Genomic DNA, 24,189 nt, shown 5'->3' with positions numbered 1-24,189 from the left:
TATTCTTTTGTTGCTTTTAAAATATTTTATTTATTTATTTATTTATTTATTTATTTATTTATTTGACAGATAGCACAAGAAGGCAGAGCTGCAGAGGGAGAAGCAGCAGCTCCCTGCTGAGCAGTGAGCCTGACGCAGGGCTTGATCCCAGGACCCCGGGATCATGACCTAAGCCAAAAGCAGATGCTTATCTGAGCCACCCAGATATTCCAATCTCAAGTTACTGTGTACCACCTTGTGACCAGTACATTTTCTTTTTCCTTGGTTCTTGTGTTCTGTTTATCATACATTATATATGTTTTTGTTTTACACCACCTGAAATTCCTTAATGGAAGAAGAACATTATAAACAAACAAACAAAACATGCCCTAGTTATAAAAGTGATCAGAGGAGAGAAGGAGTTTGTATTATGCTATATGTTTTCTCTAAGTTGAAACCTGAAAAATGAGGCAGAAATTCTGAAATCCGGGTATCAGTGTGAATGATAGCAGCCATGCGTTTTTCCTTCTCCTGACCCACACAGCTTTCTGTTTTTGATCTAATAGGTGCGGCCCCTGAAGGGGGGCCACTGAAGGGGTGGATGGCTTCTCCATATGGCCTACGGAAAGAGAATTGGTTGAAACAGACAGGCTTTGGCCTCTCCTAGCCATGGGACCTTGGGCAAGTCACGTTAATTGCTTTGAACCCCAGCTTTCTTTCATGTACAGGAGAAAATGCCCATTACAAGCTGTGGTCAGAGAGTCAAGGGGATTCTGGATGTATGCTTCTTAGCCCAGCACTGGACAGACTGATGCCTCCCCAAGGTGGCATGTCTCCCTGATATAGGGCACCATCCCTTGTGTCTTATACCAGACGCCTCTGCCTTCTTGCAGAGCAATGCATCTGACATGACTTCGACTCATGTTAGTTTCACCTTTGCCTTATGTCTGCCAGAGACAGCCCAGGAACCAGCTGTGTGTATCTTATGTATTTTATTCCTGCCAGGATATTGGAGGTACTTGGCCCTTTATGGATTGTCAATTGGATGAAGCCCTACCTAAGGATTACTTTTTTCCTGCAGTAGATGTTAAGGGAAAGCTTTGCTGGGAATTACTTTTTCTCTAACAACAACAAAATTAAGCAACTGATGTCCCTCGCTCCAACTCTGGCTGCTGGGAAACTCAGCATAGTGTACCAAGAACAAATCATTGACTTCAACTGAACACCCACCTCTGCACCAGCCAAGGGTGGGCAGGCCATGTTCCCTGACTTGAGACGTTCGCAGTCTAGAGAGTCCATATCTGGTGGGAGGAGAGAATGCTTCTGGAAGCCCAGCGGTCCTGGGAATTATTTGTTCCCTCAGAATCTTTACTTCCTCCTGGAACTTATGATTTTCCTCTAGATTTTGGTTTCCTTACTTATATTTTCAACTATATTTTTTTTGTTTTGCAAACTACCCTAAATCCTTTGAACAATGAGGTAGAGGTATATGAAAATAAAATAACTTCTGTCTCTCATATTATCCCATGATAGTTTGTCCTTTGTATGGTAACTTTTGCAGCTCTTCCCACAAGACGTGGAGTCTGTTTCTCTACTCCTTGAAGCTGGGCTGCATGTTGACTTACTCTGGTTGATCGGATTCAGTAAAAGTGAAAGAGTTCCAGTTCCAAGCCTTGGCCTCAGAAAGCCTTGAGTGCCTCCACTTGCTCTCTTGGATAGCACCATGGCTTTGAGAACAATGTAGGCTAGCCTGCCACAGGGTGATGTCCACATCGAGGAAAACCATCCTACAGCCAACTGACCCCCGGGCATGGGAGAGATCCCAGCCACGATCAGCAGAGCTGCCTGGATAACACGCAGCTAACTGTAGATGTGTACATAAGCCAGCCGAGACCAGTAGACTACATAAATGCCTGTTTTGTAGAGTGAGATACTCATGCCATGGAATCAAAGACCTACATTTTTGCATGGCTTCAATATATTTCCTGGTTGACTTCCAAGGTTGAGAAGGGAGTATCCCTCAGAGAAAAGTGCACTGGACTCAAGCCTGAAAGACTTGGACAGTAGTCCCAGACCGGCTGGTATGCTCCATGTATCACTTTGCTCTAGGCACCTCAGTTTCTCCACCTACGATGTGAACAGGAAAAGTGGGCTTTGAAGAAAGGGCAGCCAGAATGTTGGCCACCATCAAGCTACTGAATGTGTCCTGCAAGAATTCCATTACCACTGTAGCTACTGAGGTCCAGATGCCATAAATGTTGTTACTCTCTTGTATAGATCACTAGGGGTTGGTGCCAGAAGTGAGATGTTTCTATCACTCCAGCTGCTTCTGCTAGGGTGGTTTCTCCATTGTCCCTCATCTTGGTGTCACCAGTTCTCATGTGAAATAATGGCTGGCTGTGGACTGCAAGAGAGCCTAGAAAGTGAGGGAGGTGGACCCTGCCTTTCTCTAGGACTCTTTGTGTACCCCAAACACAGATTGGAGGTTCAGATGCTCGGTACCAAAATATAGGGAGAAAGTGTCCACTACAGAAAATCCTTCATAAAGTTGTTCCAAGGGTATGAGATGGCTTTCAAAGGGAGTCTGTGAGATTTGGTAGAAGGGTCAGCAAGCCAAGTGCTCAGCAAACCTTATGATTTTTTTTCATAAGTTGCATTAAACCTCTCCTGGAACTGAGCAAAGACAGGCGTAACTGAAGTCAGCTGGGCCTGTGAAGCCCTCCTGTGGCCACTGAACAAGGCTCTAAGCACATGCTCTAATGCACCCTGGAAATATAGGGGCTTGCACCTCCCAGGGGTAACCCAAAAATTGAACAGAGCAACACACTGGGTTGATGACATGACTTCAAAAGCCAAGCCTCTCAATTACTGAGAAATCAGCTGGAGAACATTACAGTTGAGCAGAACTGAAGGCAGACAACTCATTAAAAGGATTGCCCTTGGTAATGAAAGCCATACTGGTGTAGAGACCCAGCAGGCCTCGGGAAAGTCCTGGCACCTCCCAGGCCCAGAGTGCAAATACAGACACTATGCTCTGGCTTCTAACCATGAGAAATGCTCTTCTTCTTTCCTGGCATCTTTTCCTCTAAAATTCATCCATTACTTCTCTCCTTTCACTTGCCCAGACTATAGCACTCTACAAGGTGCTTAGACATTCAGAATGTTTCCTACTGTGTGAAAGGGGATAATTATGCATACTAAGTGAGCTGGTTATATAAGGTTGAAAACATTTTGTGGGGGACATGCATCACAGGTCCTTTTGAGAATCTGATGACAACTGGTGATCCCCTTTCTAGGGAAAAATGTACACACACACACACACACACACACACACACACAAACACTCCCTTCCACAATTTTACTTATAATTTAATGAACACACTGAAGTTCATCCACAAAAATCTAGAGGGTTAGGGCATGGAGAGCCCTACACACCATATTAAGGAATCCAAGACTTCATGTAGAGGGCAGTTAGGATACTGTAATAGCTAGGAATTACTTTCAGCTCTTTGTAAGAGAGCACAAAATAATTGTGGCCTAAGCAAGATAGATATTTCACTCTCTTGTAAAAGAACCCAGAAGTTGGCAGTTCACAATTGTCAACATCCCAGACTCTTTATCTCCCAGCTGCACCATTTTTACTACCTGTTTCCACCTTCAACATCCCTTCATGGTCACTAGACAGCCACTGGTGCCTTAGCCATCATGTCAGCACTCCAGTCAGTAAGAAAGAGGCCCTGTGAAGGTCAAGTGGGTCTCCCAGCTGAGTCAGTTCCTTAGTAAATATGCTTTCCTGGAAGCCCCATTAAGTTACTCCCAACCCCATACTATTGTGCAAAACTTAGACATGTATCTGAAAGTGCTTGGCAATGTAGTTTCTCAGTTGGGCCCATTGCCAATCCCACCAAAATTGGCTCTTTTTCTAAGGGAGAGGGGAGAATGGGTACTGGGTGGGCAGAGAGCCCTCTCCATCTGAGGAGTGGTAGGAGGATTGGAAGCGGGGACAGTGCAAGTCATGTTGCTAGTACTGTGGGTTACAGCCTGGGAAGAGCAAGGGAAACAGGAAACAGAGATTGTGAAGGAGCCTGAATTAGCATGGGGGCTTAGGGGATGGAAAGAAGTCCAAGTGGAGGAGTGGGGAGCAACAGGACTTAGTGGTGATGGGATGTGAGGGTGGGAAGAGAGGGAGTGTAATATTGTGACTTATGATTAGAGATATGTATTTGGTCTTTGTTCCCTTTTTCAGGCACAGAGCTCCTAAAACCCCTAGGATTTCCTAAGAGAGTGATAGAGTTGTCTTTTGTTGTGTTAATGAGGTGACTTTAGGAGCCTGGACTATGGATGGGGCCTGGTTGCCAGAGCCAGCCCTGAGATCCAAAGGTTAGAACTTAGAGTCCTGCCCGCTGATTTCTGGAAGGAGGGGGGAGTGTGCTGGAGATTTAATTCAGTAAGCAAAGGTCAGTGACTTAATCCATCTCAATCTCAATCCTTCATTACATGAAGCCTCTGTAAAAACCCAAAAGGATGAAGTTCAGAGAGCTTTGAGGTTGAGATGACATGATGATGTGGGGAAAGTGAGGTACTAGGACAAGGTGTGGAGCTCTGTCTTTCCCCCATACCTTGCCCGTACATCTGTTTCATCTGACTGTTCCCAAGTCAGATCTTCTGATAATAAATCAGTGATCTAGTAAGTGTTTTTCTGAGTTCTGTGAGCCACTCTAACAAATTAATTGAACTCTAAGAGGGGATTGTGAGAATCTCCAATCAAAACCCAGTGAATCAGGAGCCCAGGAGACAACCTGGAACTCCAATTGATGGCTGAAGAGTGTGTGCAGGGGTGGGATGAGGGGGAGGTAAGTGTGGTGGGGGCAGTCTCGTGCGATTGAGCCCTTCACACATAGAATCTGATGCTCTCTCCAGCAGACAGTGTCAGAACTGAGTTGAATGATAGGACACCAAGATGGTGTGGTGAATTGCATTGTGGTGTGAAAAAAAAAAACACACATTGGAATTGGTGATGAGTTAGAGGATGTCATCGGGAATACATCCATGGAGCCAACCTGTGGTGGTGGGATGGGGGGAAAGATTCTTGGGGCGGAAGGAGATCAGGACTTCCAGCAGTGCCTGTTTGAGACTGAGGGAGCCCGAGCACTGAAAAGGTAACAGTGCTCTTTCAAACAGTCTCCCTTACATGAAGCCCAACAGCATTCTGATTTTTCCTGTAATTGCTTAAGTACATTTGCAAAAGTCAGCTTTATTGAGCTGTAACTTATATGCAATAAAAGCACACATTTTTACAAAATAAATGTGTACATTTTAAGTACACAGTTGGATGCCTTTTGTCAGCCGGGCATACCTTTCAGGTAACCACCACCCCAGTCAAGATAGAGAATATTCCCATCATTACAGAAAGCTCCCTGGTGCATCTTCACACTCAGCCCCTACACCTGCTAGCACAGGCAAACACGGTTCTGATTTCTGTGACTATAAACTAGTTTGTCTGGTTTGGAATATAAGATAAATGAAATAATTCAAAAAATACTATTTGTGTCTGATTTTTTTTCTCTCTATCATGCTTCTTAGCTTCATCATGCTGTTGTGTATATCAGTAGTGTGTTTATTTTTAATTCCAGGTCGTATTTCATTGTATAAATAGACTACAATTCATTTATTCATTCAGGTGTACCTTCAGTTTTTGGCTATTATGAAGAGACTCCATGTACATTTGTGTACAAGCCTTTCTTTACTTCTTTTTTTTCTTTTTTACTTCTTTTTTAAAAAAATATTTTATTTATTTATTTGAGAGAGAGAAAGAAAGAAAGAAAAAGTGAGAGACGGTGAGTAGCGAGGAAGAGCGGAGGTCGAGTGAGAGGGACAGGCAGACAGCCTCTGAGCATGGAGCCCAAAGACCTGGGCCAGATCTCACGACCCTGAGATCCTGACCCAAATGGAAACCAAGAGTCAGGCACTTAACCGACTACACTACCGAGGCACCCCCAAGTCTCTATTTTCATTTATCTCCTAAATGCCTAGAAGTGGAATGGCTTGATCATATGCTTAGTATATATTTAACCGATTAAAGCAGTTGCTGGATTGTTTTCCAAAGTGGTGGTACCACTCTGTTACTTCATCAGCGGGTGCACGAGCACTGCCTCGGTGCTCCATATACAACAACTGGGATGGTCAGAGGGTTGTTTTTTTAAAGATTCTAGTCATTTTAGTGGATATGAAATGGTATGTCATTGTGGTTTAAATTTGTATTTTGCTGATGACCACCATATTTTTACATGGCTTCTTGGAGACTCATATACCTTCTTTCAAGGAATCAAATTTTTTGCCCATTTAAAAGAAATTAGGTTATTTCTCTTATTATCAAGTTGTAGGGCTTTAAATATATTCTGGCTACAAGTCTTCTGTCAAATAATTGTTTTGAAAAGAACCTCTCTGGTCTGTAGTTTGCCTTTTAATCTTCTTCGTTGTGTTTTTTGAAGAAGAGAATATTTAAATTTTGATAGAGTCAATTAATTCATAATAGTTTTACTTATGGCTCCTACTTTTTCTACCACCTAAGAAACCTTTGCTTTGCCCAAGTTTGTAAAGATTTTCTCCTGTTTTCTTCTAGAAATTTAGAACCTTTAGCTGTTAACAAGAGTTATATTTTGGGCATGATGTAACATAAGAGACAGGTCCACTTTTGTCCTTACAACTATTTAGTCATCCTGGCACTGGTGTAACTGTCTTGCACACTTAGGTACCTTTTTTGAAATAACAGTATATGAAAATACTTTCTGCTCTTCTCATGTTTTGATTCCCCTGGTTTGCTGGATGCATGTTTTGCCAGCCTATGTAGCAATCCAGCTTTGAGTTCCGATTTTCACATGCTGTATTTGCAAGGCCTGTGGCAGACTCAGGTGGAGACATCTGTCAGAAGCATGGGTGGGCTGGAGCCCAGGAGAAAAGGCTGAGCTGTAGATATACAGGACAGGGACGTACATCACTCATGGCTATAGTCACACAATAGCAGATCCCTGAGAAAGCCACAGCTAGGCTCTTTCTGGATTCTACAGCCCCAACTTGCTCCCCCTTGCCTGTTTGCCTATGGTAGTGGCAGCTTCCCACTGGGGTCTCTACACCCCCATGTGGGCTTTCACACCTTTAAATTCTCTTCTTCTAACACCCCTTTTGAACATGCCATCTGTTTCCTCCTGAGACCCCGGCTGATATCCAATTATGAAACAGTTTATGAAAAGTAACATCCCTCATTATTCTCCCTCATGTTCAACATCCAGGCACATACCCCATAGGCATTTAATTAGCCCAGAATGGGCTAAAGCTGCAGGCTTCTATGGCAAAGCCTTAAGCTAAGAATGCAGACCTGAATGTAGCATCTCTTGGTAATGCCTGAACTCCTTCCTGGAAGGAGGCCCAGTGGTTTCCACGGGGCACTAGACTGTTAGATCCTCAAGTGCGGGATTTGTTTCTGTGTTTTCTCACTCTTGGTTCTCCAACACGTGGGAGAGCATCTGACACATAGCAAACCCTGACACACTGGAAACCCCATGATAGCATTGGGCACCACCAGCACTCCTCCCTATACCAATAGCAGCTTAGGATAGCACCACCACCATTTTATTGGTAAAATACCTAAGTACAATCTAGTGAGGGCATTCAGAGCAAGAATTTCTAGCCATTTGATCAAGGCCACATTGGTCATAAATGAATAAGCCTTGTGGGTTCCAGGTGAGATTGAGGAAAGGTAAAAGGGCTGGGTCAGTAGAGAGAGGATTGTGGGGAGAGTGGAAACCACTCTATCAGGCTGTAGCATGGCCACCATCTTTCTTCTGGTGCATGGCCGAGTGTTCCAGGCCTGTTTCAAATCCCACTTCAGCTACTTCCTGGATGTGCTGCCTTGGGCTCACATCACTGAGCAGCCCAGGTATTTCCAACTCAGGCAGGGCTTGATGTAGGGAATCAAGGATACACCCAGAACACACCTTGTCCCTGTCTGTCCTAAATCTCAGAAGGTGGCAGCCTCAGGCCAAACCTCATGTGCTGCCTGATTCAGTGTCACCTTCCCAGCCAGAGAGCTATGAGCTGGATCCCAATCCATGCCTGAACCAATCAGTGTGGCCTTGGGGTGCAGCACAAAAATGAGCTTAGGTGTGGGCCATGTCCTCTGCTTCTGGGGCCCAGACCATGTGGGCTGCAAGTGGGACAAGTGTGTGCAAGGGGATGTAGGGCCATCCCCTCCCACATCCACACAAAGGAGCCAAGAGCTCTTCTGAGGGAAAAAAGAATGGAGGCTACTGAGCAGATGCCTCCTAGGGGTTGCTGCAAATCCTCTGCTATCAATATTTTAGAAAATGGGGAGGAGTGATAAAAGCCCTGGGTTTGAATCCTGCCTGGCTTGGCCACTTGCTTGCTGAGGGGGCTCAGGTAAGTCTGTTTAGTTGAGCCTCAGTTGTCTCATTTATGAAGTGGAGAACATACCTACTTACAGTCTGTGTGTAAATCGGCAATCATGGAAAGGGCTCCATTTGCCACCCAGGCCATGGGCAAGCACTAAATGGTAGTAATTATTATTATAATTATTATCATTCCCTGGCTTGGGCCTTTGGGAGTCTATGGAGGCCCAAGGACCAGCTGCAGATCATTAGGCTTCATGTGGCTGACATCTGGGCTCAGAAAAACAACTGTTGAGGATGTGTCACTGTCACCTAGATCATAGGGACACAATTCGATGGGCCTCAGGCCACAGGCTACCCCTGCCAAGCATCTGTATGGGGGAGGGCAGGGCAGGCCTCTGTCCAGCCTGGTGTCTAGTGACTTGTTAAATAGAAGCTTGAGCACACCGGTAATGATCTTATCTAATTACACATTGAAGGACGTACAGAGACTGGGAGATGAAGGGTGAGGAAGTGTGAGGAAAATTGAAGAGTCAGAGTGGTGGTGAGTTGAGTAATTATCACTCCCTTCTATCAAACTCTTACTGCAGGTCAGGCCTGTGTTAAATGCTTCTCGCCTAGGCAGCCCTGGTGATGGTGCTTCACGCCTAGGCTCAGCGGTGTAGTGTTGCCTTCAGCTCAGGGTGGGATCCTGGAGACCTGGGATCCAGTCCCACATCAGGCTCCCTACATGGAGCCTGCTTCTCCCTCTGCCTCCCTCTCTCTCTCTCTCTCTGTGTCTCTCATGCATAAATAAATAAAATCTTTACAAAAAATGCTTCACGCCCATGCAAAGACTACGGGGTGTCTACTGACATCCATTCTTCCTTCTCTCTCATAGGATCAGGACCCCTGATTTTCAGCTGTGCACATCATCATCCAGAATCAAAGCATGTTCCACTCCCTCCCTTTTAGCTAGGTAGGAGCATATTCCAGTCAATGGGATGTGAACAGAGAGATACATGCAATTTCAGTATCTTACCCGGTCTAAGAAAGGGCGTGTCCTTTCTCCTTTACCTGCTGGCTGGCATGAACGCATGGTGGTGATCCATCTGGGACGACATGCACAGAGCAGTACCTCGAGGATAGCAGAGCAGTGAGAGAGAAGGAACATAGGTTCCTGGTACTATGGAGGCCCCATATCAGCCCTGAAGTGCTTATGCCTGGATTTTTATGTGAGACGAGTGGGTCTCTTATGGTTTGTTTTTTTGTGTGTGTGAAGAATTTATTTATTTATTCGACAGAGAGTGAGAGAGCACAAGCAGGAGAAATGACAAGCAGAGGGAGAGGGAGCAGGCTCTCCACTGAGCAAGGAGCCCGATGTAGGGCTCTCTCCCAGGACCCTGAGATCATGACCTGTGCCGGAGGCAGACACTTAACCAACTGAACCACCCAGGTGCCCCTCTCTTACGGTTTAATATGCGTTCTGTTGTAAAAGAGACCCGTATGCATCTTTAGGAGAACATGTTTCCATCTTTTGTTGAGATGAGTAAACCAAAGCTTGGAAAGGTTTAGAACTTTGTGTATTAGTGTTAACACTACTTACTGTGACAAATAGACCCAATGGCAGACATACGTAGTCATAAATACTATGATGTTTATTTTCTGCTTACTTAGCAATAGGTGAAAAAGTTGGTGGGGCAATGTTTTCTTTTCAGTCATCAGAGACCCAGGATAATGGAGGTGCTTCCATCTTCAATATGTAAATTCCAAAGCTGTCCCGGAGGTCACCTCCCTTCCATCCACTTGGGAGGGGAGCAAAGCATGGAGAAGGACAAGGGAGTCTTATGGGCTTGATCAGGAGGTGGCACACATCTTTCTCACTCTCACTGGTGAGAGCTCAGTCACATGGTGAATCTAACTGCAAGGAAGCTGACAAATGTGGTCTACTTGTGTGCCCAGGTAGAAAAGGGAATGTTTTGCAGGCAGAAAAGGGAATGTTTTGCTGAAGAATCAGCTAGTCTCTGCCACACTGGAGTCACTCAGCTAGAAGCTGCAGGAGGGGAGTGCATCAGCCTGATTTTTAAAATTTTATTTTATTTATTTGTTCATGGAAGACACACAGAGAGATGCAAGCTCCCTGTGGGAACCCAATGCAGGACTTGATCCCAGGACGCTGGGATCATGACCCAAGCTGAAAGCAGACAACCACTGAGCCACACAGGCATCCTGAATTGGTCTAGTTCTGAAGCTCAGTGTCTTTTGGTTTCTCTCTGTTGCCTCCTGGTTTTGATATTTGTGATGGTCTTTTGATGGCTCAACTTGGCTAGGCCTCCGTCTCCAGTTTTTCATTCAAACACTAATCTAGGTGTTGCTATGAAGTTATTTCATAGATGTGATTAAAGCTGTAATCACTTGGCTTTAAGTAGGGGAGATGATGATCCTAGATGATCTGGGTGGGCCTGGTCCATCCAGTTGGACAGCCTTAGTAGCAAAATAGAGGCTTTCCCAATGAAGGAGAAAATTCCCCTTGTGGACAGCAAGGCCCATGGCTGCCCAGTGGTTTCCAGTCTGTCCTTCCTGATGGGCTGCCATATAGATTTCAGACTAGTCTAGGCAGGCCCCTCAATTGTGTTAGCCAATTCCTTGCAATAATTCTGCTTTGCTGGTTGAGTAACATGATTTACCCTCTGTATTCTTTTCTTCCCTCCCTGTGACAGGTCCTAACCTCCCATTGATATTCATTAATGTGTGGAACAAATATTTATTGGATACTTACTGTATAGTGGACACAGTGCAGAACTAGTCAAATATGGCCCCTGACCTTATGGAACTAGGGAGGCTTTCCTCATGGGAAGGTTGTAGTGCCATCTTACAATAAATGCTGTGACATAAATAAGTTCAAAGGACTGTGAGGGGGCCTATATCATCTGAAGGGTCAGGACAGCTTCTCTGATGAGGATATATTTGCAAGCAAGCTCTGAAGGAGGAGTAGGAGCACACTCAACTCAGGAGTTGAGCATGGCTTGGAGGAGTTGGGCATGGCTTGGGAAGGGAGGTCTGAGCAGGGGGACCAGTGTGGACAAAGGAGTTGAGATGAAGGAAGAGCATCAGGTTTGAGAATGGAGACCAGGCTGGAAGGGCCAGAGAGCTGAACACAGACAAAGGATGGCAAGCAGGAGGCAGACTAGGGGTGGGCCAGGCCAGGGTTTTGGGTCTTCATCTGAAAAGCTCTGGGATGCCAGAGTGAAAAACTCTTAGCTGGTATTCCCAGTGGCAGATGTCTCGGCTACTGTGGAGGAACAGATTGGTGAGCCCCATGCTAGATGGGAGACAACAGTTTGATCGAAGGAAGCTGTGGCTATGCCAAGCCCAGGTCTGATGGGCTTTACCCCTAAAACACCCTTGCCTGGCTCTCTCCTCCTCCCTCCTCCCTGCAAACCACCCACTTGGCAGTCAGGGCCTCCTCGGATGGCATCTTATCAGGGAAACCTGCCTGGGCTCTCCAGACTGTGCTAATCAGGTTGGCCCCAGTGCTTGTATGGTACATTCAACACACCTCTGTTTCAACACTTTTCCTTCTCTGTCCTAATTATTGGCTAAGTGCTCATCTTCCTCATTAAACCATAAGCTCCTTGAGAGGAAAAAGGATGTCTTCCTCTCTGTGTCTCTCAGGATCAAGCACAGGGCAAGTGAGTTGAATGAATAGATGTTATTTGAACCTCTCCTGGGGGTGTTTTCATTTCTGTCGGCAATGCCTGAAGGAAAGATCAAGCCTCAAGAGGAAGTTACCCACAGAACTTCTACCTTGATGACTATGGGAAGAAGCAATGTCCGTAGATGGTGAATTTGGAGGACTTTCCCAAATTGCACGGCTTTCTGTTTCATGGTGGCTAGGAGCCTATTGCTTTTTTTTTTTTGCCAATAATTTTATAGTTAGATCAACATTTCCTAAAGGGGTTTCCACAGAATTTCATTTCCAGGGAATATTAATAGGTGCTATAAACAGACACACACACACAATCCCTTGATCAAAGAATGTATGGAGCACAGGTTTAGACAAAGTTAAACAGGTTACCTCCGTGCAAGGAGAGGTGTATCTGCCAAAGAGCATTGTGAAGCCCTAATTGGGAGATAAATGGCTGACAGCATTCCCAAACTTTTAAAACCATATGCCATAAGAGTATCAGGTCATTGGTGTAACATATTTTTGGAAAAACTGGAATGTGGTTCCTCCCTTGGAGTCAGATCTTCAACTCCCACTTATGACTCGGGGGCAACTCCATAGAAACCCTGCAGGGACACAATAAGAATACTTTCTTTTTTGTGTCCATTGTGCCTGCCTTCAGCCTTTCTCATTTCGGTGAATGGTCCTGACATCTAGCAGGACCCTGGTGGTCAGTGATGACACCCACCGCTCCACCTAATCAACTGTGTGTCTCCATCCCCTTGTTCAAGCCTTTGGTGTCTCTCACCAAGATCACAACGATAGCTCCAATGTATTGTCTTCACCTCCAGTCTTATCTGTTCCAATTCATTTCCCATGTAGCAGCCAGTCTGGCAAAGGTGAGTCAAACCATGTTATCAACCAAGCTAGTCACTGGTTTCTCCTTGTCCTTGGGACTAAGCTCATTTCCTTGACTGGGCTCCCCAAGGCCCTGCAGGGTACAGCCCCATCACTGTCTCCAGTATCACCTCAAACTCCTGCTTTCTTGCTGGGACATTCCTATCAGGCTGATCTCTGGGTTCTGGGAACACACAAAATTCTTTTTGCCCCAGGAAGTTTCCAAGCACAGTTCCCTCTGCCTAAAAGCAGTTCTTAGTCCATCATAGCCCTCCCATCCTCCGTAATGCTTTCAGATTTTGTTTAAAGAGAGGCCAATGAGTCCTCTAGTTAAATTGGGCACACTCCCAATGCTTACTTCCATTGCACTGATCATAACATATATAATCATAATGTATCTCCAATCACGTGTAAACTCCCAGAGAGTGGAGCATGTCTGCTTTTCTCTTCATTGCAGGACCAGCTCCTGGAGCCCTGCTGGCACCCAGTGGTCCTTCAGTACATATTTGCTCAAAGGAAAGAAGGTGATTCTGGATGCATGTGGCTCTGTGTGTCTGCTGCTCTCCCTTGCCTGTACTTTAGGACATGCCCAAGCTGCTCAGATGTCTGCTGGTGCACTAGAACCTTGGGGGTGACAGGAAGTACAATATCAGCCAGAGCCCATGAGGGGCAGACACCTCGACATGCATGGTGTCTGCTCTGGAGTGGCTCAGCAGTGGGGATGGGCCCGGCAAGTTTTGGTGTTGCTCATGGGAGTATAATTCAGAAGAGAGATAAATAGGAAAGGAAATGGCAATGCATATGACATGTTTTTAAATACTCAGAGCCTTCAACTTAACAAGATGGAAACCTTTATGTGGAAAGATATTCATTTTAGTGCTATCTATAAGAACAGTTAATTGAGGATGCCTGGGTGGCTCAGTCTGTTGGGTGTCTGCCTTCAGCTCAGGTTATGATCTCTGGGTCCTGGGATCAATCCCCACATGGGGCTCCCTGCTCCACGGGGAGCCTGCTTCTCCCTCCAACTCTCCTCCCTGCTCCTGCTCTCTCTCTTTCAAATGAATAAATAAAATCTTTAAAAAAATAAGAACAACTAATTGGAAACAACTATAGTTCTAACAGTAGAGGGATGGCTAGGGAAAGCATGGTGCCTCTATTCTATAGAATATTATACAGCCATTCAAAGTAACATTTAAGAAGAATTCAGAAAAATCCAAGGAAATGCTTAAGAAATAATAACGTCACAAGAAAAAAATTGTAGCTATGTGTGGTGATGGATGTTAACTAAGATCATTTTGATATCTATATACCTCAAGTTAGGTTGTATACTGAAAAGTGTACTTAGAAGCATAGAGGAGGTTGAGTCCCACGAGGGCAAGAAACGAATATTTCCTATTTCCTATTTCCTTTTGACCGGCTTTAGATGTGACCTGAGGGCTCCATCCTAATGGTTTAGCAGGAAACTCAACTCTGGTCATTACTGGAACTCCCCCATGCCTGGGCGATGCCATAGGAGGGATTTTGGTTCCTGGGTCACCTTGGTTCACACTGGTTGCCAGGAGGATGTCCATTGCTTCAGCCAGCATGTTTTCCTCAGACATGGTGAGGGAGTTTTCACAGACACAAGAAGCCCTGGTGTGCAGGGTCACACCACACAGCCACCTCAGTGGTCCTGCCATCCCCTAGGGAACTACTGATGGAGGTGGAGGTGTGGATCCCTACTCTCCTGGGACCCAGAGATATCCTTTGCCTCACTCCCTGCCTCCTTACCCCTTTGGACTCTCCCCTTCCTACCCACAACACATATCTACCCCTTCCAGACTGTGGGCATTATCTCCTAGCCAGCTCAGGCCAGATGTCTGTGCCCCAAAACACCAGGGCTGAATCTAGCCTAGCGACATATTTTATTTGCACACACACAAAGTTCCGGTTTGAATTTGACTTTGATGCTGACATTTTAAGGTCATGAGCTTTCACACACACAAAAATCAAGTTCTTCAACTTCTTGATACATTAATGTTTGGCAACCCTGGGCCTCTGGCAATGAATGGCCAGAGGAAGTCACCATCGCCATTTTATTCCTCTTTAGTGACTGAAGCTTTCCACTGTGTGACTCTTGAGCCCTTCTGGTTTGAAAATAAACTACACTGTGGATTGTCTTGGAAAGCAGGGCTAAGGCTAGGGGGAGGGGAGTGCGGTACCCAGGGCCCACAATGTGAGGGGGATCACCCTTGCACAACCACCTACAACTGTACGCTTGGCACCTTGGCTCTGGTCCCGGACCCACTCAGGCTTCTTCCAGCAGCCTCTCCCATCTTTGTGCCATTGAGGTACAGACAGCAAAAAGCCTCGCCCTGGGGTCATCTGTAAACCTGAGGAGAGCCCTTGTGGAGGGAAGCTGAGGCAGAAATGAGAAGGCAGCAAGCTATAAGGTGTGAGCAGGGAATGCAGTCATAGGATTTGCCAGGGTAGGAACTCCAGAAATTCAGGTGTAGAGGGAAGAAAGAGTTGGGGCGGTGACTGGATGTGGGCTGAGGAGGGGTTCCTGTTTTAATTTTAATTTGGGAGGCTCCCAGTGGCCTTCTGCTGCAGACCAGGCAACCACACTCAAAGAGGTGCAGTCACTTGCCCTGGACAGATGGCAAACCCTTTCTTGGAAAAACTGCATTTGACGGTTGGTGAAAATGAGGACCCTGGCATGTACCCATCGATTCAAAATTGCTCATGGTGAGAAGCCCAAATTGTAGCAGTCGTAATGAAGAGGAGTGTAAGGTTAGGTAAGAAGTTTCCAGTGGCCTGCCTTCTCAGGTTTCTCCCAGCTCCCTTCCAAAGGCAGGGGTGGTTTGCTGCCTCTGCAGGGTAGGGTCATGCTGGGTGGGTGGTGGGAAGCCTGGAGTGGACGCCTTTCAGACACCTTGTACCCCACCCCACACCCAGCTCCATTCCCCTGGAGCCCTGACACAAATACTTTGTATAGTTATAAAAAATGAATTGCAGAAATCATTGGTTCCCATACAAGAAGGACTGTATTGCTGCATGATCCACAGGTCATAGAGTCACATATGTCATAGAGACATGACATCACTTATGAACAGTCACATTACAGTTATGCAACCACAACCACCTGGGGACATGCATTGTCCTCTACAATGCCACAAAAGCCCAGGAGGGCTTTTCACAGGGAGCCAAGCCACCACACCCTTAGCCACATGTAGCTAGTTTCGTGGCAGAGCTGGTGTTGCAGTCAGGTGTGTCCTGATCCAAAGCAAAAGGAGAAGGATGGACATGCAGCCTTGAAAAGAGGCAGCCCACCTGTACTCCTGTCACAGGAGCCAAGAAGGAAAGGATATTGTGCCTGCAGGTACAATTTGCAGGGTTAGTGTGTGGACGTGTGGACAGAAAGGGCAGAAAGTTAATGGTGGTCTTTTTCCCTGACTTTTTAAAGGCGTAATTTAAAAAAATGTATATATTTATGAGGTGTACAACTTGGCACTTTGATACACACGTTTATTATGATCACTGCTCTCAAGCTAATGAATATATAGGTAAGAACATTTGCTGTGAGGGGAGGGCGCTAGTGAGACTGGAGATTTAGAAGAGGAATTTAATGTGAGGAATTTAATGTGTGGGACAATTACATTGGGCTGGGATGAGGACATCACCAGGTGACCCCAGGCTCAGCTCCACTGAGGACGAGGTTGAGTTTGGAGACCATGGATTTGAAATGACTCCAGTATGTATGGTGTGGGACCTAGAGCCAGGAGGATCAGCAGTTGGACTGACCTAGGGTTGCAGTCTTGCTAGGTGGGAGTGGTAGGAAGACAAAGGAATCAAGGAAACTGGCAAAGGATTGGTTCAAGTGAACAATCATGGGGTTTAAGGTGATGTACTAATAGGGTTTCTTTCCATTGTAAGTGACAAAAACCCCAATTTTAGCTGACTTATGTAGATTAGCTTACATAACTAGCAAATTCAGGGATGTGATAGTTTCAGGCATGGCTGGGTCCAGGGGTTTCAACAATGTCATCAAGGTGCTGTCTTTCTCTCTGGTCTCTGCTCTCCTGTGTTGGCTTCACTTTCTGATAGTTTCTCTCTTCTCTCTTTACCCCATGCAGCTCCATATCTATAACCAACTAGTTCAGCAGTCCCATCTGGAAGGGAATTCCATTTTCCCAAGCTTTCCAGCAAATGTCATCCAAGATTTAGTCATATTGGACCAACTCAGTGTATGTGCCCATTCCTGGACCAATTCCCACTTTCCAGGGAAATGAAATTCTCTGGCTGATCAGGTCTGGGTCACATGCTCACTCCTTGAATCAGTCCCACTTGAATCACAGACTGGTGCAGGTGTTCTCTACACATGAGTAGGAAAGGAATAAAATGGGGGACAGTGTGCTGGAAGTGAGGAAACAAGAAGAGTGGGAGGCTGTAGTCAGAGAGTTGGCTTAGATGAGGAGCTAGTCATGAGTAAGGATTATCAATGGGGTACTCATCTGGAGGAAAGTGAGGACTGAGCTTAGGGGTATGGGTTTATCAGGGTTGTTGGTTGCAAGACAGAAACTTCCTCTGTCGTGAGCACAAGGGTCCTCATTATAAGGACTTTGGGCACTCCCAGAATTGACAGGGGCCTGGACAGCTAGGCCTGGACTGTGAGTGGGAGCCAAGGGTGTCCCAGGAGGCAGGAACATGCAGCAGAAACAAATGGTGCCAGCTCCACTGGTGCTGTGGCAAGCCTGACCTCCAGCTGTCCCTGTGCCCTGAAGTCATAAGCTCAGAATTCAAAACCACAGATGAAAGTATCCCAGTGTTGGTCCCTGGCTGCTCTGGCATGTGGAGGGGAGAATCTGGCCTCTTGGGACTGGAAGATAGCCCACACCTCCCACCCAAGAAACACCTTAGAGAGAGAGAGAGAGAGAGAGAGAGAGAGCAGTGGGTAGACAGGAAAGAGCAGATCCAACGCTGGAATGTCAAACATGTGACAAATGTCTATTGTAGGTGGAGTGACCACTGAGGTGTGGTGGTGCAGCTATTCCACCTCTGGCCATTATTTCTCATAACTCTTCGCCTGGGTATTACTATTTTGTAAACTGAGGCTCCAATGGGTGACATCACTCACTCAAGTTGATAGGTGGCAGAGCTGGTATTCCAAACTCAGGCTGGCTGGTGTCCAAAGCTCTGATTCTTTCTCTTTCCCCTCCCTGGTGGGGGGGGGGGGGATCCACCTGGGCCTTATAAGGTGCCTGCCAGTCCCTGATCACCATACTTCAATACCTCAGCTCTTCACATGCCCTGGGAATGGCCTCTGCCATACCTGGAACTGGTCTCCAAATGTCCGTGCTTGAGTCCTACGCATCCCTTGAACCAAGTCCAGGTCACCATCTCCGCAGCAGTGCTGCAGAAAAGAAGGCAAATGACATTCCCACCTGTCTCCCCAGCAATGGCATTTGGCCGTTTGTTTTGTCCATGTTCTTTTGCGGTCCCATAAAAGTAATAAACATGCCAAGGCATGTTGAGTCCACTCTGGGAGATGGGTCTGAATCCCAGGGGTGTGGACAGGGCTTTAATGACCCAGGCGCCAAGCCAGGCCCAATGTTGGCTCCGAGGCTCCTTACACAAACCCCCTTCCCCCGTCCCACCCCTACCCCAAGGGCAGGGTCTAGGGGCTGTCCTGTGGCCAAGCAGGACAAACACATCCCGAAGGGCTGGAACCACTTCCTGCTCACTGGCTTGCATTCTGGGGCAGCTGACCTCTTGCTTTGTGTACTGCTCGAGAAGGGAAAACTTCCTCTTTGCAAAGAAAAAAAAAGCCCTCCAAAGAGCTCGACGGCCCTTAGACATCAAAGTGTTCTTACAAAACAGCATCCTAATGGCTTAAGTATCAATGAATCAGGGACATATGGATCTCATTTGCCATAAAGTGCACACGGGTTTAAAAATCCGGAGGAAAAAATGCCAGGCTAAATATGTTTCAGTTTTTATTGAACCAAAAAACTCTAAGAAGATGGATTTTCGACGGTCACCAAACCCAGAAGACAGACAGGTCAGGCCGCTCAGAGACTAGAGAAAACTTAGTTCCCTTAAGCCACAGTAGCTTAAGCCATGGCCCTTGATAGCAGAGACAAATTAAGTTAGATTTTGATGTAATTGAGATATAAAAGACTTTTATAGGGTCCTTTTCTTTATAGGGATATTTTAAGTGTGTCTAAGAAGAGCCCAGCTCATTTGCTGGAAGAGCAGTCAGTTTGAAATTTAGCTGTGCTCTAGGGGGAATCGGTGGCATTTGGAGATTCTCACTCTCTGGGGGAACATCTAGGAAAGGAGACTTTGAGAAGCCTCCCCAGAAAAATCTCTTGTTTTTCACTCTGAAATCATATCCAAGGAGGGAAAATGGAAGGAAAGATGGGAGGGGAGAGGGGGAGGAGAGAGAAGTAAAAAGAAAAGAAAAGAAAGAAGGATAGAAGGGGGGGGTGAGAATGTTTTAATGTTTTCCTATAATCAAAGTTTCCACATCAGGAAAAATGGTGTCACGCTAAAGTGTATTAGCAATTGAGCAGTTTTATGTTCTGCATTCAATTTTTCTAGTCATATATTTCTCCCCGGTTTGCAACCTTGCTTTGTGAAAAGTGTCATAAAGAAATGCTTTACCGTTAACGCACTCTGACTGGATCATATTTCAGGTTGTTACTCTCCAAGACATTATCGCAACGAGAATCCGTGTACTGCGGAGTGATCTGTCGGAGCCGCTTAGAGGGACCGATGAGAGGATTGGAACGGGGCCCAGGGTTCGTAATGAAACCTTAGCCCAGACAAGGGCCAAGGAGGAGGCTGTGGTTTGGGGGGTCTCGAGGAATTCACATGGCTTCGCTCTGGATGGCTTCGAAACAGCTCAGTGCTGAAAGATGAACATTCCTGTCTTTTGGCTTCATTACCTTTCTTTACCCTTTAGTAGGTGAACCAGCTCTGGCCACTGATGCCTCAGGCATGAGAACACCAGATTTCCAGTTGGCTTTGTTTTTAGGTGTGTGTGTGTGTGTGTGTGTGTGTGTGTGTGTGTTCTTGTCACTTTCAACTGGAATATGGTATGTTATAAATAAAGCCCCACTTTCTCCCATCCTCCCATATGAGCATGTGGTGGTGGTGGGGGGGAATTAAGGGGTGAGTACTCAGTACTCCTCCATGTGCATCCAAGATTTCCCTTTGAAAATCTCGAGGCCTGGCCCACACTGACATGAAATTATTATGTACTTTTGTTGTACAACAAATTATCATCCTATACTGTTGCAACAGCCGTTTCTACAGAGAATGCAGGTTGTAGTAATTTTGTCATATGGAGTAATATGTCACATAGACCATTCTGGATTTAGACCAATATATACAGTTTCTGGCCTAAGCAGTAACACATGTTTGGAGGAGAGACCGTTTCATTTTACTGGAATGGACAGTAAGTAGAAACACATTCCAGATTTCTCTTTTTTTTCCCTCCTGCTCTGAAATTTGGCAGCCAGAGTCCTCCTTGCACTTGATCTCAGGTTTTCAGCTGCTTACGAACCATGGTGCACACAGCACTACGATGCCCGCGCGTCTAGTGACTGGTGCCTAATGAAATCTAAAATCACTGCCCAACAGATTTCTCAGAACCCCTCCAAGAGCTGTTTGAAATGAATGCAAATGGCACTCAAAACTTGCCCAATAACATGCTAGCTAAAATACAGTACTTTTCTGAAGCTAATTTTATGCTTTCAAAGTCCAGCCTTGTGAAAACCTTTTTCTGGAATGCCTATGAGGGGACTACAGATGGACAGACAAGCTGAAGAGAGTAATGAGTTTACTCCAGACCCTGGAGGTTTTAACTTGGAGATGCCCAGGCACCTGTTTGCCTGCATGCCTGAGGTGAGGCTGTTTTACCTTGTCACTCTGGGTGCGGAGGGTGGAGGCAGACAGCCCTTGATCCCCTGACCTCAGACTCTGGAAAATTGGGGCCGGAGTTGGAGAAAAGACACAGACTCACATCAATTGGACGCTGAACGTACTATGTGCTTTGTTCAGATCGTATTTTACTCAGATGCTCACGATAATTCTATTAGCCGAGGGGGAAACTGGTATTCAAATCCTGAATGTTTCCTGTGGGATTTAATGGATCAGGCTGTCTGATCTAGAACTTGGGCTGTCTCCTCTCTAGCAGCACTTTGCCCAGTGCCTAGCACACAGTACGTCCTTAGTGAGGCTTTGTTTTCCATGTGGTTAGTTTGTGTAGGCCCCATGGGATCATAAACTCTTGAGGTACAGGAACCTTGAAATTACTTACCTTATTCCCCTCTTTGGGCCTTGAATTAGTGGACATGATCCTTTAGGACAATCATTCTCAAGTGGTGACAGTTCTGCCCCCCAGAGGACATTTGGCAATATCTGGAGACATTTGGTTGTCACAACTAGGCAGAGGGGTGGTACTGGCCTCTACGGTGTAGAGGCCAGGAATGCTGCTAACACAGGACAGCCCCCTACAACCAAGGATTATCCAGCCCCAAATGTCACTAATGCTAAGGTTGAGAAACCCTGCTATAGAAGAAAGGCATTCAGGCCAGGCATGGCCTCATGCTAGTAAAAACAATTGAAATGACTAGTTTTAAAGACTTTTTAAAAGGAACCGTAAATACCAAACATTCAATATATTTGCTTAGAAAGTTAAAACCATAGTCCATCAGGCTTAGTCCATAACTAAAACAAACTGAGAATCAGTAAGGCTGAGAGGGAATTAAGCTAAAACAGGAGCTTCTTGAGGGCAAGGATTATGTTGTATTAATTGGGAATCCCCTGTGCATAGCACAGGTCTTAGCACACAGTCAGTGCTTAATGAATGCTTGACAGGTACTTGATTGAATGAACAGTCTTGTCACACTAAACTGTACCAGCCATCGAATCATCGAATTGCTGCATGTCCTATGATCTGTTCAATTCTACAACAATATCCCAGACTAGCCACTGATGGGGACCTCACTACCTCATGAGGGGCTCATTCTGTTTTTGGATTCCTGCCAATGTTACAAAGGACAATGGCTTTTAATGATGATCTGGAGCTTCTCTTTTTGAGAAGGGGCCAGTAGTTGATGTTGAATTATCATTGGTGGGGTGGAGCAGGGAGGACAAAATGGGTGAGGTGATATAGGGACCAAGGCCTTGTCTTAATCACCTCTCAACCCCAGGGATGTTACGAAGCCCAGCAAGAGAAAAGCTACTTCCCCCTCTCACTCTAAAAAAGAGTGGATCTTTCTTTGGGGCCACTTCCTGTCCCAGTGTCTGTGTCCACAACTGCTGGATCTCTCCTTCCCATCCTACTGCATCAGCTCTCCCACCTCTGAAACCAGTATTTCGAGAGGTCAGTCAGAGCCTCAGAGGGAGAGGTGGGCTTTGAAGCCAAATGGCTCTGGTTCGGTTTCTGACTCTGTCACTGTATGACTGTGGGGCCATTGGACCTCGGTTTTCTCACCTCCAAAATGGGTATGATGCCTATTGTGTAGGTCATATCCCATAATAATGTTCATGTTATAATACAAATAAGAGTTATTATTTATTGAGTGCTTGGCACACAGTGAGCACAATGAGCTGGTTAGTGCACCTTCTTTTTTTTTTTTTTAAGATTTTATTTCTTTTAGAGAGAAAGAGCATGTGCACAGGGGGGAGGGGCAGAGAGGGAGGGAGAGGAACAAGCAGACTCCCTGCTGAGCACAGAGCCTGATGGGGAGCTCGATCCTACAACCCTGAGATCAAGACCTTAGCCAAAACCAAGAGTCAGATGCTTAGCTGGCTGAGCCACCCAGGCGCCCTGGTTAGTGCACTTTCTTTTTAATCTTTCCATGTATGCAATAAGTTTTATTAGATCTATTTTACCAGCAAGAAAACTGAGGCCCAGAGAGAAGTGACTTGCTCAAGGTCTCATAGTCAGGACATAGTAGAAACCAATCTATACCCATGACTAACTCTTTCAGAGCTCAGACATTCTTCGTGATTCCAAACCTATGACCAGTTTATGTTTAATCTGTTAATTTCCCTTTCCCCTTTCCAGTTCAACATTTAAAAATGGTCTTGGCTTGCTCTTCGATAATTTCCTTAACTTGGTTTCAGTGTGTCAAATAGCCTGAAAGCTCTGAAAGGCCATGACCTCTCCTTTCCTGTGATCAACACTTTCCCTTGCAGGCACAAAGTAGGTGCTCAGGTGACATTGACTGACTTGAAAAAGTAGGGAAGGGGCAGTATCTTGCCCCTCCTTCTATCCCTTCACACACTCACACACACATATACACACGTTAACCATCCCCATACACACACACACACACACAGGCTTACACAGACCCACACATATTCATCATCCCCATACTCACACATACTGACACACACACTGACACATACTCATACTGCTATACACTCACACACACACAGACTCACACACACTTGCATACACACCCTGCCCCCAGGTCCCATGTCCTTGGTGAGTGGGGGTCCCAGGTGGGGTCTGACTGCTGGTTTTCATCACGTTACAAGCCTGCCTGGGGAGTGGGGCCTCATTTGGAGACGCAATATTAAATGGGTATGCTTTCCGCCGAAATTGTTTTTAAGCATGTACATTTCAAATCCATTTAATTTCCAGCCATCAGTTGAAATCAAGCCGTTTTGTACATGTCACATACATTTTCATTCTGGGAAGGCCTGTTTGTGGAGCCGCCGCACGCCACATGTGTGTGCCAGGGGCAGGGCGAGGGGGGTGGGGGGGTGGAATGGCTTTTCCATGTGGATAATTGTGGCCGTCAGGAGAGTGGCTCGCGGCAGTTACGCTTTCTCGGTTTACCAAAGCCCCAGCATCTGTTCTGAGGCGGAGCTGCCCGGTTCGGGGCGGCCCACGGCCCACCCCACCAGTGCCTGGGAGGCGCCCTCCCCGACAAGCCCTGAATCTACAGAAAAAAAAAAAAGAAGGGGGGGAAGGGGAAGAAAAAGATGTTGACACATGCTCCGAGGAGGCCAAGGAATTCTGTTTACTCCTTGGTGATATTTCTGCCTTTTGTTGTGGCAAAGACCTGCCTTTTACTGCATTGTTGAAACATCTTCAAAGTCTGCAAATCTGAGGGGCATTCCAATAAAAACCTTTGTTAGGCTGCAGTGGAGAGAACCCCAAATTCAAATCAGGTCCCGGTCCTTGGCAGCGGAAGCCAGAACTGGGCAGCATGAGCCGAGTGCAGGTGGGGGCCACACTACCCGTCCCCGCCGCCCCGG

The sequence above is a fragment of the Vulpes lagopus genome, chromosome 3, assembly GCF_018345385.1.
Source record: "Vulpes lagopus strain Blue_001 chromosome 3, ASM1834538v1, whole genome shotgun sequence".
Taxonomy (NCBI): domain Eukaryota; kingdom Metazoa; phylum Chordata; class Mammalia; order Carnivora; family Canidae; genus Vulpes; species Vulpes lagopus.
This window is presented reverse-complemented; position numbering follows the sequence as displayed.